This window comes from Balaenoptera acutorostrata, chromosome 21, assembly GCF_949987535.1.
Source record: "Balaenoptera acutorostrata chromosome 21, mBalAcu1.1, whole genome shotgun sequence".
Classification (NCBI taxonomy): Eukaryota; Metazoa; Chordata; class Mammalia; order Artiodactyla; family Balaenopteridae; genus Balaenoptera; species Balaenoptera acutorostrata.
In genome coordinates, this window is record NC_080084.1 from 33,608,493 (window position 1) to 33,626,575 (window position 18,083).

At 41.7% G+C, this 18,083-nt stretch overlaps 1 long non-coding RNA gene across 1 annotated transcript; it reads left to right on the forward strand.

The window, feature by feature from the left end:
- Nucleotides 1–5,033: 5,033 nt before the first annotated feature.
- Nucleotides 5,034–17,045, forward strand: LOC103006243 (uncharacterized). The gene is made up of 3 exons (XR_451634.3): nucleotides 5,034–5,113; nucleotides 10,453–10,714; nucleotides 16,943–17,045. It is a non-coding gene; the product is annotated as an uncharacterized LOC103006243 (long non-coding RNA).
- The last annotated feature ends 1,038 nt before the right edge of the window (nucleotides 17,046–18,083 follow it).

Consider the following 18,083-nt stretch of genomic DNA (forward strand, 5'->3'; position numbering starts at 1 on the left):
CACATGCCTCGGGGCCAAGAAACCAAAACATAAAATAGAAGCAATATTGTAACAAATTCAATAAAGACTTTAAAAATGGTCCACATCAAAAAAATCTTAAAAAAAAAAGAACACATATTAATACTGAATCAGGATGTACCTAGCAGCAGAATTTTAAAATTCTTAAAGAAAAACTTATAGAAATAAGAGGAAAAACAGACAAATTAGCAATTACAATTGGGTATTTCAGTACTTCTCTGCTTGTCATGAAAAGAAAAAGCAGACAAAGTATCAGATATAGAAGAGTTGAACAACAGTAGAAAAAGTTTTTTAAAAAGCTGATACTTTGAGAGGATCAACACAATTGTTAGAGCTCTCACTAGGTTCATTAAGGGGGGGAAAAAGAAAATTACAAGATGCCTCAGGTGTATGCCCACCCTCCAGGCAAGTAGGAAAATGAGAACAGTTCTGCATCTCAGCATTATGTAAACAAGGAGTTGCCACAGGTGGCAGTAATCTACACCCACATTCATTACCTCCTACAAGGTCAAGCTCTTTTTTTTTTTTTTTTAATTTAAGGTGTACTACCAAAAGCAACTACAGATACAATGCAATCTCTATCCAAATTCCAATGACCATTTGTAGGTCTTTTTTAGAAAAATGTCTATTCATTTCCTTTGCCCATTTTTTAATCAGGTGGTTGTTTTGCTATTGAATTGTATGAGTTTCTTGTACATTTTGTATATTAACTCCTTGTTAGACATATGATTTGCAAGTATTTTCTCCCATTCTGTAGGTTGCCTTTTCATTTTGTTAATTGTTTCATTTTGTCGATTGTTTCTTTTCCTGCCATAGCCAACAGGTTTAGAAAAAGATGCTCAATATCACTAATCATCAGGGAAATGCAAGTCAAAACCACAATATCACTTCACATCTGTAAGGTTGGCTACTAGCAAAAAAAAATAAAAGATGAAAGATATTGGCAAGAATGTGGAGAAAAGGGAACCCTTGTACACTTCTGATAGGAATGTAAATTGATCCAGCCATTACGGAAAACAGTATGGAGGTTTCCTAAAAAAACTAAAAATTGAGCTACCATATGATCCAGCAAAATCCCACTTCTGAGTATATACCCAAAGGAAATAAAATCAGAATCTCAAAGAGATATCTGTACCCTCATCTTCATTGCAGCATTATTCACAATAGCCAAGATATGGAAACAACCTAAATGCCCATTAATAGATGAATGGATATAGAAAATGTGAATATATATATTGGATATAATAATAATATATAATATATTCCAATAAATGTGGAATATATTATATTCCAATATAATATAATGGAATATTATTCAGCCATAAAAAGAAGAAAATTCTGCCATTTGTGATGACACAGATGAACCTGGAGGACATTATGCTAAGCAAAATAAATCAAACACAAAAAGAAACAAAAAACATGTTTACTAGGTGAGAAGAAGATGTATTAATTGTAGCTTAACTGCAGTAATTATCTCACTGTGTGTATGTATATTCAATTATCATTTTGTATGCCTCAAATATATACAATTTTTATTTTAAAAATTTAAAAAGAATAGATTGAGAACTATGAAGTGGTGTTAGTAATGTGGATTTCCAAGTTACTGAAAAGTATGTTCTGAAGAATTAAGGAGTGCTTTTATGATCAAATTAATATTCAGTTTTATTTCTAACTCTATCAAGTGAATGTTAATGAGGAATTTAGTTGGCTCCAACAAAGTTATTATTCCTTTTCCTATGAAAAAATATGAATTAAACTTAAAATAATAGTCTATAAAAGTGTAAGGGCATTTTTCTCGGATATAGAAAAAAATCCTAAAATGTGTATGGAAACTTGAAAGATCCTGAATAGCTAATGCAATCTTGAGCAAGAAGAACAAAGCTGAATATCACACTTCCCCCTTTCAAATTATATTACAAAGCTACAGTAATGAAAACAATAAGGTATTGGCACAAAAACAGACACAGAGATCAATGGAACAGAATTGAAACCCAGAAATAAACCTTTATATAGGTTTATTAAATAAAACACATATATGGGCAAATGATCTTTGACAAGACTACCAAGAATACACAAACGGGGAAAGGACAGTCTCTTTAATAAATGATGTTGGGAAAACTGGACCACCGCGTATGAAAGAATGAAATTGGACCCTTCTCTTACATCATACACAAAAATCAACCCAAAATGAATTAAAGATTTAAACATAAAGCCTGAAACCACAAAACTCGTAAAAGAAAACTTAGGAGAAAAGCTCTTAGACATGAGTCTTGACAAGAATGATTTGGGGTTTGACACCAAAAGCACAAGCAACAAAAGCAAAGGTAAATAGTGGGATACATCAAACTGAAAAGCTTCTGCACAGCAAAGGAAAGAATGAACAAACTGAAAAGACCATGCACTTTTAAAGTTCCAGTGATCTCTGAGGCTGGAGAAGATGACAGTAGCACCACAGAAGGCTGGCATTTGACAGAGGTTATAGGAGAATGTCTTGGCAAAGTTCTCAGAACACCATGGTGACTGTATGGGGTAGTTAGGAATATCTGAAGAGAGGTTGATTTTGTTCCAAGTTACATCTCTGCCACTTAGTAGCTTGTAGCTTTGGACACATCTTTTCATTGGCTTTGCAGCCAATTTTAATTGGCTTTTAATGGGCTTAGTAGCCTGTGGCCTTAGACATGTCTTTCTAGGCCTCAAGACAATCTTGTGTAAAATTGGGTCATACCTACCTGGAGGATTCATTTAGGAGAATTTAATGGGATAACTTGAATAAAAGTGGCCATAAGCAGGGCTGGCTGCTGAGCAAGGCTCAGTGCAAAATGTAAATGTGGGATAAATTCAAAGAAAAAACTATTAAGAATGTCAATGGTGGCAGCAGAGCATTAAACCCAGCCCTGATCCCCTTCTGAGGACACGTCCCTGTGTGACTGTCCCAAGCCATGAAGCCGGCCCTGCCCACAAGAGATGGGAACCAGTGAAAACTGCTTCTGCTAATTAACATCAAGGGCTCTGTGCAGAGAACACTTGTGTTTGTGAAGTTGTAGATGTGAAGGACTTGGCTGTTCAAAAGCGTATCTGTAGAAGTGGGACAGCCCTTCTTGCTTGGAGAACTGAGCCACTTTGCCAGAGAGACACTGCATCAACTTCCTAGTCACAGGTGAAAAAAGGTTGAGGACACAGCCTTTATCTTCCCTTTAAAGAATGGGACCATGAGTTACCTCTCAGCCCAGGCATGATGGTAACCATTTTCCACACAGCCTTGTTTTGCTTTGAGCCTGTGAAAACTAACAATCCATTTAGATTTTACCTAAAATCAACCCTTCCCCCAATCCTATAACTACAGCTCTGGTTTCTGGTGAAACACCCCATATTTTCACTAGTGTGTGACCTCCTTGCTGAAGCAACAGGATCCTACCTTGATGGACAAAAATGCTCCTTGGCTTTATCTCCAGGATAAACATAGCTGCAAAGGAGTTCTCCTTAGACCTTGCCAAGGAAAAGAAGCAGCTGCAGTCATCACAACTCCTGACAAGGGCCGTGTCCCTGTGTCCTACTAGTGAGTACACCAGAAGCTTGGAGGGGAACTCCTCTGAAACTCCCTACTGCACGCATGCATTCCAGCCATCTTTTTCACTCCCCTTCGGAGACTTCCTGCTGTGGAAAGCCATGCCCAGCTTTGCATATAAGACAGCATCGTCAGCTTCCTTTAAAAAAAAAAATCTCTGTTGTGCTGCAAACCGTAGATCTTTAAAACACAGCATTTTAAAAGAAGAAAGTAGACCACGATTCAGTTTTACTTCTTTTTCCAGTGTTGTATTATAGCACTTATCCAATTGACCCTGTAGTATAGATTTTGCTTGCAAAATCTATACATAAACAGATACATATTTTATTTATAGATAATTATGTATAAGTAGATGTCCATCTCTCCCAAACATCATTTAGAGCTAAAGCGGAAGGACTCACGATTAATACAACCTATTTTCCCTCGGAAAAACCCTACCCCCGGGCGCAAGGCACTGGGCTCTGTCCACTCCCGGCGGCCTCCATTGGCTTTGCTGAGGCTCGGAGGCTCTGCGCCACGGCGGGAGACCTCGAACAGGCCTGAAGATCCAGGGGCTCCTTCAGGACTGGGTCCCCCAGGGGGCATCAAGGACTTGCAGTTCCACTCCGAGCTGCACCACAAGATCCAAGTGGCAAGTTCGATCATGAGCTTTGGCATTTCTGAGAAGCAGACAGGCCACAGGCTCTCAAACACTAAAGTCACTTAGGGACGGATGTCGCCCTGAGTAACCCAGTCAAGGGATCTCCACGGCTGTCCCTGCTTCGTGATGTTAGACCGAGAAGATGCGTCCGGTGAGAGCATCATTCTTCCAGCCTTTCTCTGTTGAAAGGAAATGGAGCGCCCATCTGTGCCACCACCTGTCCCATTGAGATGATGACACATTTTGGGAGACTTTCACATGAATGTTGCCATCCCATAAGAGCCGAGCTGGGGGTCTCTCTTCCCTCAGTGTCCCAAAGCTCTCCTTGGGCCTGGAAAAATGTGACTATCTCTAGGGACGCTGGGTTTCAGCAAGCCCTGTTTCATGCCCAGGGACTGAAATTGCCTTGGGATGGACTAGTTCCTAGTTTGGCCTGAAACAATCCCAGACTCTCAGGAAAAAACAAAGTGGGCAGATTCAAAGCTCCAAGGGGCAAGCAAATGAGCAGCAAGAAGTCTGTTCCCCAGGGGAGACAGGCCCCGCCCCTCATCCCATCCCCCGCCCTTCAGCTGAACTCAGTGCAGGAAGAAGTTTCTGGTCCCAAGGGCAGCAGGAAAGGTTTTTCTGGGGCTTCCCATGGCCTGATTAGCCTAAGGGTGACTGACCCTGCTTTGTGTTCTAAATGCCATTCCCATGAGGCACAGGGAAGAGGCTCTGTAATTACCAAGTCTGTAGCAATACTGGATTCTCCCGGTAACTTGGAACCTTTATAAAGGGCAATGCCCAGCCTCCTGTCCAGTGTCAGCTGCTGTAAAGCTGCCCAGACGCCAGCATAAGGCTCCATTACCTCCTCGCGACCCTCTTCGTGCTCCTCCTGTTGCCTGTGTCGGGTAAGCTGGGCCCCGGAAGCCGGAGGGGTGAGCAGATGGGAGGGATAGGATAGCCACTCTCTTCTGTCTCTCCCTCTCTCTGTCCCTCTTCCCTGTCTCCACACGATCAGACTAAATAAACTGTGTGGATTGCTCATGAGAACCCAGCACCGTGTCCTTTGGTGTGGAAGGAGTCTGAAAACCTTCCTGCACAATTCCCAGCCGTTTCTAAGCCATTATGAGTGAGTCACCAGCTCCTAAGTCCATCTCCTCACTGTTTTTCATGTGGAGGAAACAGAGAAAGCCTCTGTTAGGCGACTCTTCTTTTTCAATAAAGGCAAGAAATTTGATTTCGTCCAAGGACAGAAGTGCAGAATGTTGCTTTATAAATCTGTATAATTGGGACTTCCCTGGCAGTCCAGTGGTAAAGGCTTCGCCTTCCAATGCTGGGGGTATGGGTTCAGTCCCTGGTCAGGGAGCTAAGATCCCACATGCCTTGGGGGCAAAAAGCCAAAACATAAAACAGGAGCAACGTTGTAACAAATTCAATAAAGACTTTGAAAATGGTCCACATCAAAAAAAAAAAAAGAAAAAAGATTTCCATTAAAAAAATAATAATAAATTAATAAATAAATCTTTACATTTAAAGGGCAGAGTCTCTGGGTAACCAGAGAATTGCAGAAGATAGTAAGGCTCAGCCTGGACTTGGGGAACTGCAGTTTGGAGCACTCCATGCTTTGCCTTCTCAGCGGGAAGGTCCTCCAGGACATGTCCCTGAAAGCGCTACCCTGGGTTCACGGTTTTGAGGCAGCGCATCCAAAGCAGTTTTCAACATTGGATGCCTAATTTTCATCTTACCCTTGGTATCTATGGAAATAGGATAAAAGGATGAAGGAAGAAAGGAAGGAGAGAGGGAGGGAGAGAGGAAATGGGGAGGCTGAGACCTGAGATAACTGATTAGATGTTAGAAATTATGTTGAAAAGCCCTTGTTTTATCAGTTTTGTTTTATGGTGATAATCCAACACTTAGAACAGTAGCAGGGAGGGAGGGAGGAAAATGAGTTAGGACAACAGGAGTGTAAGAAAGATACAAAGGCAGATGGTCAGAAGGAAGCCACAAAGGGAGGGGTAAAGGAAGAATGACACAGACCAGATCTGAGAGAATTCTGAGATAGTAGAGACAATATTACACAAGTGTTTCTTTTTTTCTTAACCATTGTTATTTTCAACTGTAAGCTATTTCGATATTGAGTTCTCTTTAAACAATTCTTTCACTTTGGGCTGCATCTTTTGCTCCTATCTCAGCTCGACTACTTGATCATCTAAATGAGTTGGAAGACAAAACGATAAAAATGGACACCTGCTGGCTGTTTCTGACTCTGAAACCACTGGCATGGTGTGAAAGCTGGCATAGCATAGCTTCAAGGACATAGCATAGCTTAGTCCTTGCTCTCGTGATGGAGCTGACCCCGCACAGAACCCTCCTCACATCCTAGTTTCCTCAGTCACACGTCAGAGCCTTCCACGGTCTGGTTCTGGAAAAGTGACGATCCACTGGAGGCTCGGCAGTGCCAGTCACTGTCTGCAAGCTGGATCCACAACATCCTAGACCTACGTCTTGTTGTCATGATGGCATAGCCACAGCCTCGGGAAACAAAGCCCCTGGGCACTCACTCAAAGGGAACACAGGTGGCCTTTCTGAGACCGTGCTTTCATTTCTGACACTCTTTTGCCTTCTTCATTTTCTTTTTACATTTTACTCAATTAACAAGAAGTCGTCACAGCTGCCATTGGAACGGAGGTGTCTGTACACTGTTCCAGTGCCCTCCAAATATGAGACAGGTCAGCACCTGTTTCTGGCACTGGGTAAAATGCTGCAAGAGGAGATAATAAGAAGGCGAAGACACGGCTGTGACAGAAGTGGTCAGAAGCTGCGCCCTTCAAAAAATCATATAAAATTTAAACCAGATTCAACTTCTATGTTCAAAGGCAAAGACTCTAGCCCTCTGGCCAGTGCGGTTGTTGTGTGGTGTGTGATCACAGGTGACCACCGAAACCCTTGAGGGCGCTCTCCTAAGCTCCCCGTACTAACCATCTGGGACACCACAGTGGCATGCTCCTTTTCCTTGGGGCCACCTGACCTTCCCAAGGCCCCCTTTGTGCTGTCCAATGATGTGTGCTTTGTCCTTCCTGCTTCCCGCCCCAGGGTGCCCCTACCTAACCCACATCACCCCTCAAGCACACACCCCGTTGGTCCAGTCCCACCAGATCACCACCTCCCTCGGGAAACCACAACCGACCTGCCCAGGGGGAAACCCCTCTCTCCTCTGTTCTCCCCAAGTCCCCACTTCCTTTTGGTTTATGCTTCTTACTTATATGCCTTGTGCACATGTGGATAAACTTCTAATTCTCTCCTGGGCTATGAGATCTCTACGGGCGTGGACTTTGTCCTGTTCACGTATGTGCTGGTCACTGAGGGGAGACATTGCTTCATAAACTATTAGCAATTGAATGACAAAGCTGACTTGGACAAAGCGTCTCTCCATGTGGACATGATGCAATGCAAGTAAATGCTGTGGAAAAACAAGTCCTTACGGAAAGCACAATTCAATGAAGGCAATATAGCGCAGAACACAGGAAGAAGGGACTGAACACCAAAAGAAAGAGACCGTAGACAGCAAGGGGAAGGATGAGGATGCTGACCTCACCCTGCTCTCAATTCCTCCGGAGGGTTTGGTGGTTAAATCAAGAACCCTGCTGATTTATCCTGTATGTGTGAGCAGCTCTCTGGCTCTTTACACTAACTTTTCACTCAATGCAAGTTGAGGTCACCAATGTGATGGTGTTAGGAGATGGTGCCTTTGGGAGGTCATTAGGTCATGAGAGTGGAGCCCTCATGGGTGGTATGAGTATCCTTATGAAAAAGACTCCAGAGAGATCTCTTGCCCCTTCTGCCATGCGAGGACACAGGGCGAAGATGGCCATGCACCAGACACCTGCTCTGTCTTGATCATGGACTTCTCAGCCTCCCAAACTGTGAGAAGTAAATGTCTGTTGTTTATAAGCCACCCAGCCTGTGGTGTTTTTGTTTTAGTAGCCCAAATGGACAGACACATGACAAATGAGAATTAAAGTTACAGATGGAATTAAGGTACCTAATCAGTTGGTCTTAAAATAGGGAGATTATGTTGGATTACCTGGATGTGCTCATTGTCATTTCATTACAAGGAAGCTTAGATGTGGAAGAGGGAGGTAGGTCAGTGTCAGAGAGATGCAACATGAGACACACTAAACCAGCCATTGTTGGCTTTGCCAATGGAGGAAGGGCCACAAGCCAAGGAATGTGGGCAGCTTTAAAGCTTGAAAAGGAAGGGAAAGATTCTCCCTTAGAGCCTCCAGAAGGAACACGGTCCTGGTGACACCTTGATTTTAACCCAATGAGACCCATTTGGGACTGTTGATCCTCAGAACTGCAAGGTAATAAATATGTGTTGCTTTAAGCCACTTAACTTGTGGCAATTTGTTACAGTAGCTACAGGAAACTAATATACCAGTAGTTTAAAATCATGCATTGAGCATAAAATTAGCAGCTCAAAAGATCCAAACCTGTGTTTGTTTCATGGAGGAAAAAAATGATAAAAACTGTCAACGTTTTACCCAACTTTATATTTTTTTCACAGAAATGCCCATGATTCATACGCCAACTTCCCCTCCCACAGTAAGTGCCCTGGATTCAATGTTACAAGAAGGACCCATTTATTTCAGATTTGTAGTTTGGGTTTATTGTGAACAAGTCCAGCCTTGGATGGGGGTGTGGGGGGCAGGGACATGCTCTTTGCATTCTGTGATTTCACACATCTTCCAGGAAGATCCTTACCCCCAAAAGATATTTCCACAATAGAACTGACAAGGAATAAATCTACGCTATTGAAGGTTGATTCCTACAATTCAAGGTTAAATTCTTTATTAATCCATCACATATCCCCCAAAGAGCTATCCTAACAAAAACAGTACAAACAGCTTCCCCACAAAACATTGAGTTGTCTTCAATGCCTTCAAATGTCACCTGAGTTCTGGACTTGAATGATCATAATGTATGAATAACCTGAGGTCACAAAAATGCATTCCTAGAATCTTCATTTGCATAAAAATGACTCCAAGGAAGTGACAATCTATTCAGGTACTTTGACCCAACGTCCTCTTTCTCAGAAGATGAGAAACGAGACGCCATCCAAGCTCATCATCTCTATAGAATTTAGTCAATGATGAATTTAAGATGCTGTTCACAGGAACCTTAATATTGCATAAGAATTCAACTGTCATGCGGTCATTTACCTGTTGAAGGAAACCCACATTCCCTCCCTTCTCTCAGCACCAAAAATTAACCTATTCTGTCCTGTCAAACACCAAGAGTATCTATGGAGATTCTTGGACTAACTGAGTCCTGATTCATATCCAGGCTCAAATATGCCCCAGGCATACTGGACTGAAAATCATTTTGGCCTCATTCTGTCTCCCGTATGTTGTCGGGAGGACAAGGAATTGGGGGCGTAAGAGTATCACAATGGGAACAGTTTAAACACAGGCCACATGTCCTGGGATGGCTACCAAATAGAGACAGATTCAACCTGGCTCAAACTCATCCATACCCAGTGTCAGAAGGAATCCATTTATGGATTAGCTTTCTGCATCCCAAATGGAAGCAGAATGGCATTTGCTCATAAGCTTCTTTACATCTGGTTCAGTGGATCTGTTACATGTTCTAAGAGCATGCCATTAGAGCCAGAAGGAAAGATGCAAACATCACTTCTGCCAGTAACCGGGTTCCCTTAATCTTAATAAAAACTGGAAAAAAAATTCACCTTGCTCTTCATCCTTGGCTAGTCACTGGCATTTAGCTGTCTCAAACCCACAGGTTGATGCATAGGAGAAATAGGAAGGCCCTCTCTGTCTCCTGGAGCTGGTGGGGAGGTGCGTCTGCAATTGCTCCTCATTGTCATTCCTTATTCCTGACCAGTGAGGTCAGACCCAACCCTGGACTCTCTCCAAGGCAGCAGAACTTGTCTTGGATGGTTTGGGGGAAGACAGTTAATCTCTTTGGGTTTCATCTTCTAAAATGAGTCATTATCTGGCACCCATGTCTCAACTCGTCTTCTGCATGTGGCACACGATGTTTCCCAAACACGCTCTTCCAGAGCCATGTGCTTCTCCCATCAGGAGGTAGGGTCCCTGTCCCCCTCCCCTGGAACCCGAGAGGGCCTTGGTGACTTCCTCAACTAAAAGGATGGTCACAGTGATGTTAAGAGCCTCTGATGTCATGAAGGGGGTAAAGCTATCACTTGGCTTTTTTTCCTTCCCAGCACATGTGCCATGAGAGCCCTGAGGCACTGTGTAAGAAGCCCGCCTTGCATTGAAGTCACTGCTTGAGAGACCACGAGGAGAGATCACCTGGAGAAACAAAGATGCCCAAGATGATGTTCCGGTCCCCAGCTAGGTGCCATCCCGGCCCAGGTGCCGGGTGTGTGCATGAGCCTTGAGATAATTCCAGCCCCATCCAACTGCCAACCCATGAGCATCTGACAGCTCCAGACACCTAGCTGAGTCCAATTTATCCCCAGAATGGTGAGAGATAATAATAAAGTAACAATTTTTAAAAGAACTAGGTTTGGGGGTGACTGGTTTTGCAGCAATAGATGGCAGGAACACACCCTTCCCCTCTTTACACCCACCTCCCAGCCACGCAATCACAGATGGAGACATTCACTCTTGGTGAGATGGCTTCATGCAGCCTGAGAATCTTTCTCAACACAGCACTCCCGAAACATTCAGTCATCACGGCCAAACTAGACTAGACTTCCTGAACTGGAATGGCTGTAATGTATCTTCCAGCTCTGACATTCTAGTAAATTGGTATCTCCCAAGCAGAGAGAGGAATTCACAAACCATGGGGAAAAAGAAACCAATAGTGTTAACAATGACAAATAGAAACACATTCATTTCAGATACTAAGTGTCTACAATGGGCCAGGCACTCAGATAGGCAGCAAGAATGGAAAAGAGATGGCTGTGGACCAGGAAAGGTCTAACCTTGAGCTGAGTACTATTGCTCTGATGCCTAAGCCTGTGCTGTCTTATATACAGTAGACACTAGCCATGGGTGGTTATTTAACTTTTAATTTTAATTAATTAAAAGTAAATAGAATTTAAAATTCAGATCCTCAGTCACACCCGCCACATTTCGAGTGCTTGATAACCACATGTGGCCAATGGCCGCCATATTGGTCATCACAGATGTAGAACATGTCCATCATCACAGAAAGTCCCATGGGACAACATTGCCCATTGGTCTCAGCAGTTCTCTCCCAATGAGACAAAATAGTGAGGCAGAGTTACACAAGGTAAGGAAAATGGAAACTAAGTGCTGTTTTAGTGCCTGCATAGTTGCCTTCAATGTTTATGCTTAAGCAGCATTTTATAAATTATCTTACTTTCGCCAATTGGAGAGGAGCTTCCTAGAATAAACGTTTTGATTCTCAGTGCTAAATCAGTCTGATGTTTCCTCATGGCTTTTGGTTGTTGTTTTGGTTAAGATACTTATTTCTTAAACTCGGAAGCCTTATGTTACTACTTAAAAATTATATGCTGTGGGCATGAAGGGTATAGCACCAAAGATCCCAAACCCAGATTTGTTCAGTGAGCTCAGACAAAATAATGGGCAATAGCCAGTATTGTTGAATATTGTACACATTTTTATATTTATTTATTAACACAAAAGCCCAGGGTGTACCTGCCAGCTTCCCCTCCCTCAGAGGGTCCCTGGGCTCAGTGTCATGTGAAAGGCTCTCCTTTCAAGACTGCACTTTGGGATTTATTGGGTGGAGATCAAACCTCAGGCTGAGGGGCAGAGCATGCCGTCTGTGCCCTGTGGTTTCACGGGTTCCACAAAGATTCCTGCCCCAAAATGCAGGAAGGAGTAAAATCATTCCATTGGAATTTTATTCCTATCACCCAAGTCTTCATTGTCTGTAGGGTTACATTAAGTTTTCTCAATCTCTTCCTTAGCCACACACACAAAATTTATGTGATAGCTTGAAAGAGATCCTATAAATCATATTTTCAAACATTAATGTTCTTAAAAAACCCTTCGATAGTTTTCCTTTGCCCAGGAATTAAACCAAAACTTTATTTTATCTGTTTCCCAACATTCAAGCTTTTCCTTGACTTTCCGAGTCCTTATTCTACTTCTTCTAGTTTGAACGTTTCATTTTTGTTCCCAATTCTGAGTTCTTGTTCATTTTCCTCCTTTTAATCCCATGGCTGTAGTTGTAACTCAGTCTCATGCCTCCTGTATCTGACATCCCTTTTATTCTTAACCTTTATTCTTCAGCTTATTTTATTATCATACAACCTTTGTCTGGTTTTAAGTGTGATTTGGTTGTACTGTTTATTAGACTTTTATCATATTCTTTAGTGGAATTTCAATTTTTAACTTTTCCTTAACTTTTAAGTTTTATCCTAAAATATCTTTCAATGTTTTATTGCCATAACATTCCTAAGTGTCTTATTATGACTCTTGCAAGGGAGGAACACTCTTCTGATTTCAGTAGCAAGAAGAGGGTGGCTTTTCCATGTGAATCATGAACTAATGGGCTCATGCTCTGGTCCAAGGCAAACCTTTCCACCTGGATCCTGCACCTCGTTTCCCTTGCTTACTCGTGGGCGAGACCCAAACCAGCTCTACCCCTTGTCCCCTTCTACTGAATCTATAAAAACTAGAAGCAACCAAACACCTCTTCCTTGACACTATAGCATTCAGCAGCTTGATCTTGTTTGTGCTTAGTTTTTCAGCAAAACCCTTTGGAAGGCGTGTCTGCAGACCCCACTTCCTCTCAATTCCTCTCAGGGGGGTTTCATACCACTCCACCACTCCACCAAGATGACTCCTGTCAACAGGGGATCATAATACATCCTTTATGACCTCACTCAGCCCTTCCTCTGCCCACTGTCGATCTGACCCCTAATTATGTGGCAACGGACAAGTGTTCTCAGGTGTCCCTGCCTGAATGGGCAGGCAGCAGACAGCCTGAGGAGGGTGAAGAAGCCAACTGCAAGGTAGGTTTTCAGGAGAGAAACATCCGTGGTTGAAGAAGGGGTGGGAATACATGCATATTTAGGGAGTCAATAAAAAGGATAGCTTTCGGTATAAAAGTATAGGAGATGGAAATGTGGACACAAGTTTTTAGTCTATACTTTCTTTTCTATTATTATTATTATTATCATAAAAGTAGTACTGATGCTGGGGCCAAGGAAGTAAAACCCTCACAGTTACTCTGTAGAATTAAGTATGACTTACTTAAGCAGATTATTACAAACACTTATTCTATTTTTAAGTCAACATCACTAAATTAAAGTAGATCTCCACTTAGTGAAAGATTCAAATGCTGATCAAAAGATTACAAGCGAAAACCTTTTATTGCTAAGTTGCTTCTGGACAGAGAGAAAATGTCAGAACATATTCAGTTTATTTAAGATGGAAGAGAGGTGGATGAGTGAAGACTAGATACTATGACATACCTTGACATATTATATTGGGAATGGGTGAGTGGGAGTCTGTGCTCAGAAACACTTTTGGATAAAGTAAGTTAATGGGCTCTCACCAGACCCTCAAAACCCAAAGATTATGTCTGAGCCTTTCTTTCTTTTCTCCCTCCCTCCTTCCCTCCCTTATTTCCTCCCTCCATCCATTTATCCATTCACCCATAAATTGATTCTTCCATACTAGGACCTATTCATATAAACAAATATTTGACTACCTGCTCTATGCCAGGCACTGTTCAAGGTGCTGAGAATGTGAGATAATAAAACAGGACTTGTTACTTTAGAAATTTACATATAGTGAAAAAGAGAGCTATAAACACTATAAAGCAAAACTGAGATGAAGAGAAGGAAGAGATGGAGAGAAATTTCAATGGTTTACCTTGTATACTTCTGTGCTTTTAACTCAAGAATACATTGATGTAGTACCTCCAGCCCTTAAAGCCTCACCTGGTGGTGGTCTGTACAAGAGCTTGGCATGGTAAGCTTGCTTAAGATGGATCAATTCTCCCCTTAAAATGGTAGCAAAAAATTTTTGAGAGTAGAAATGGAGAGATCATTTCAACTTCCAAAATTCCTTTCCTTTTTAAATTCTAAAACGTGTGAGGGGGTGGTGTTTATTCTGACAGGAGAAACGGACAGGAGCAGAGACATGCAGTAAAGGTGAATGAATGAATGATTTGCTAAAAGAGTTCAGTTTTTATTGATTTTTCTCAAAAAAAACCCCACCAAACTTCAGAGCCATAAGCAGAAGTGAGAATCAATGCAGAAACACTGAACATCCTCAAGTTACGCTCAGGCCCTAACCGAACATCTTTATTAGGAATATAAGCCTTTTCTCTCTAGCTGAATTTTTCAAACTCTTTCCCAGATCACCTGCCCCCATTGATGTGTGACATCAGACACTGCCAGTTCTACCTGGAATCCTGAAAATTCCTTTCCCATCATGAGGCTACTATACCTTCTCTTTCTCTTACTTGTATGTCTTATCCAGACACCACCAGGTAAGCTGTGGATCCAGCTGGTAGGATGATATATGGTGGATGACCTCGGAGCCTGGAGTAGGGAAGGTCAAGTTGATTCATCATCCAGTGATGTGCTGAAATATGTAACAACTGAACAATATCATATCTGAAAGAAGCATAGCATATACAACATGCTCCATTTTACACATAAGGAAAGAGAAGCTTAAAGAAATGAAAAATATTCTCCCGTGATTGCCCTTAATTAGTCGGTAGTAAACCTATAAGTAGTAATGGTGCTAGACAACAGTCTCAGGGGACTTTACAGCTTACAAATCATTTCCGTGTGAATAACAGCAACACTAATACAATAGCAAATAATATTGACCACTTCCTCTTTATCAACACAACAAAACTTTTAATGTGTTTTCCCAAATGTATTCCCCATAACAATATTTATGGGGTAGGTATTTTTAGCCCCATTTTACAGATGAGATTAAGAAATGAAGTAACTTGTTCAAAGTCGTGCAGGTTGTATGTAAGGAAGACTTTAACTCAAGCCCGGGTGGGTTTGATTCCAAAGCCCATGTTTTTATTAAATATTCAACAACCCCAGAAAACAGATTTACTTACTGGATTATATATAAACAACAAGTGTTTTTAGCTTGAGTATGATCCATGCAGCACTTGGGTCATACTTATACTAAAAGATTAATTGTTGTTCATCTGAAATTCAAGTTAAACTGAGTGTCCTGCATTTTACCTGGCAAACCTATGCATACGTCAGCACGTGCCAGGCTATGCTGTGGTGACAGCAACCTCCAAATCTTAGCATCTTAAAAGAGCAGAAGTTTAATTCTTGCTCAAATGATACCAACCCATGACGGCCACGGGGTGCTCTACTCACCGTAGCTGCTCCGACCCTCCTGTCGCAGCAGCTACCATCATGAAGGCTGCTGGTCTCTGTGTCAAAGGCAAGAGCTCTGAGGACTCTCATGATGGCAATTAAGGGCTCCAGCCCTGTAGGGAAACAGCAGTTCTGCTCAAAATTCATTAACCAAGCAAGTCCTAGGCTCCCTTAATCACATAAAAGGTAAATCCCACTTTGTGCCAAGAAGATAGAGACTCAGACCTATTTGGTGAATAGCGTAATGAAGTTAAACAACAGACAGACAGATATAGATGTGGATGTGGGTGTGGATATGCATATAAGTATAGATACAGATGAAGATGGAGATGTCGGTATTGACACACATGATATATTCATATTTATATAATATGAATAATAAGGTTAAATATATGGATATGACATATTCATATACATTCATTCATATTTACAATATGAATATAAATCGATATGAATTACATTTATAATAGCATTTATATCATTATTTTTACCTTGCCTTCTTATGAAAAATTAGGAGAATCTGCAGCTCCTAAAAGAAAACTATCATTATTTGTGGTGGGGCAGGACTCAGAAGCTAGGTCTCCCAATTCCTGGTTGAGTATGCTTTTCCCATCACAACATAGTTCCCCTAAAAGCTATGAACTGGGATGGAAACTCTTCTTATTCATTGTTTCCTCATGACTCTCTGTCGCTTGCTCTCTTGACATTAGACATTATTTAGGTTCTCTCTCCTCTCGCATTGCTTTCTGCTCACTACGTGCCACGGCCGCGACATTTACAATATCCATGCAGCCCTCATTGCAGCGACATAGAAGGCACGGTATTTAGGAGTGAGAATTCTCACCACCACACTTAGTGTCTAATTTGTGCTGTGTGCTTGTAAGATTTTGCCCTTTTGGGAAAGAGGAAGGCACTTGAGGAACCTTTTATGAAGAACATGTGAAATGAAGTATGTCCCTAATTTGTGGCACAATTAAGTTACTTGCTTTCTCTGACCTAAAGTTTCTCCATCTGAAGAGGAAAGACACTATACCACAGAGGTCAATACGTTTTTTCCGTAAAGGGCAGGGCAGGTAATACGTATCTTAGGCTCGGTGGGCTAGGAAGTGTCTATCATGAGGACTCATCTCTGTTGCAGAGTGAAAGTGACCACAGACACATAAGACCTCAGAACGGTCTTATGGCCCCTTCTGAGTTTTTTCTACAATTAAAAAAAAAGTAAAAAACATTCTAAGCTTGTAGGTCACGCCAAAACAGGGAGAGGGTCAGTTGTGTCCCTGTGGACTGTCGTTTGGAGTTCCTTGCTATATAAGATGAATTTTGGTAGCTTGGTTAAACATGCCTTTTTTTCTTTGTTTTTTTTTTTTCACCTCCCCTTCCTTTTCAGGGAATGGAAGAAAGATGAAAAACCCTGAATGTGAAAAAATGGGTGGTGTCTGCAAACATCAAAAAACCCATGGGTGCATCATCCTGCCTGCAGAATGCAAAAGTCGGAAGAAACACTGCTGCAGAGCCTAGTTTCAGCACCAAGCATCCCCAGAGCAGCACGAGACACTCGCCACCACTGATTTCTGCTTAATAAAAGCATCACCACTCACATGGACCCTGCGTGGATCTTCCTGAGGGCATGGGAGGTCATGAATTGGATGGGAGAGATTTGAGTTCTAAGTCTGGTCACACCACTCATTAGCTGATTAACATTGGACAGGCCTTTCCTTTTCTAGGTCTCAGTCTCTGCACCTGTAATTACTGAAATGGATGTTCTCCAAGCCACCTGTAATCTGTTAATATATGTCTATACATGTATGGATTGGGGATAGGAGCTTTGAGTGTGTGTGAGTGTGTGTGTGTGTGTGTGTGTATTATAGTATGAAAAGTCACAGAGGTTTTGTTCTCACTTTGTTCTCATTTTCATACCCTTAATGACTCTTGGGTATCAAGCAATGGCTCCCAATTGATTATTGAAGAGCCAGGAAATAAGTTGATCTTAAGGGCCTGAAGGTGCAGAAAGATTTAAGCTGGCACTTAGGCATCAACCCGTAGCATGGGAACTCAGACAACAGAGATCAACCCACTGTTTTTTCAGAAAACCAAGATTTAGTGAGGTAACGGTTATTTTCTTCTCTCCAAAGGTGCCTTTCCAAATAGTGAGATTCCTTTAGAACCATTTTCTTAGAACACAAGGAATTGTTTTCAGAACAGATAAGACTTAAGTTGTACAGCAGAAGCCTGCTGATTAGGCTGGGAAATTCAATCTTCAGCAATAATTTAGTATCTCCTGTTTTGAAACAGTCAGGATACAATTTCTTAGTCATCTTTTTTCTTATCAACCTTTTTTTTTTGAAACAAATCAAACTCTCATACACTGCCGCTGGGGCTGCAAAATGCTAAGACTACTTTGGAAAATAGTTTGGCTGTCTCTTGTAAAGTTAAGCATATGCTTACCATATGACTTGAGATAATAAAAATGTATGTTCATGTCAAAAACCTGTATGCACATGTTTATAGCAGCTTAATTTATAATTGCC